We start from the raw sequence: 334 nt of genomic DNA on the forward strand, positions 1-334 counted from the left end.
CTCTGGAATACAAACTTGGGGTGATCGGGACCCGAGCAGAATATGTTCCCTCTAAGACAAATGGGAAAGAAAAGGAACACATATGGGTAAAGCTCATAAAACACGTGGCCTTCATCAAATCAGTGAAGGTGCACGGTCAGAGGTCAGACACCAACGGAAGGACAAACAGAACAACACTGTCATCTCTTATGCAGCAGGTTTATCAGAGAAACTCGGCAGAGTTTTCTCCAAGCACGAATGAATTGCATTAACAGGTCACGTGACCTGTTAAGGGAATCTCTACCACTTTTCATCATGTGACCTGTTAAGGTCCCATGGTGGGGTAAGGCAAGCT

The sequence above is a fragment of the Pundamilia nyererei genome, unplaced genomic scaffold (genome assembly GCF_000239375.1).
Source record: "Pundamilia nyererei isolate P.nyererei 1_Seehausen unplaced genomic scaffold, PunNye1.0 scaffold00566, whole genome shotgun sequence".
NCBI classification, from domain to species: Eukaryota; Metazoa; Chordata; class Actinopteri; order Cichliformes; family Cichlidae; genus Pundamilia; species Pundamilia nyererei.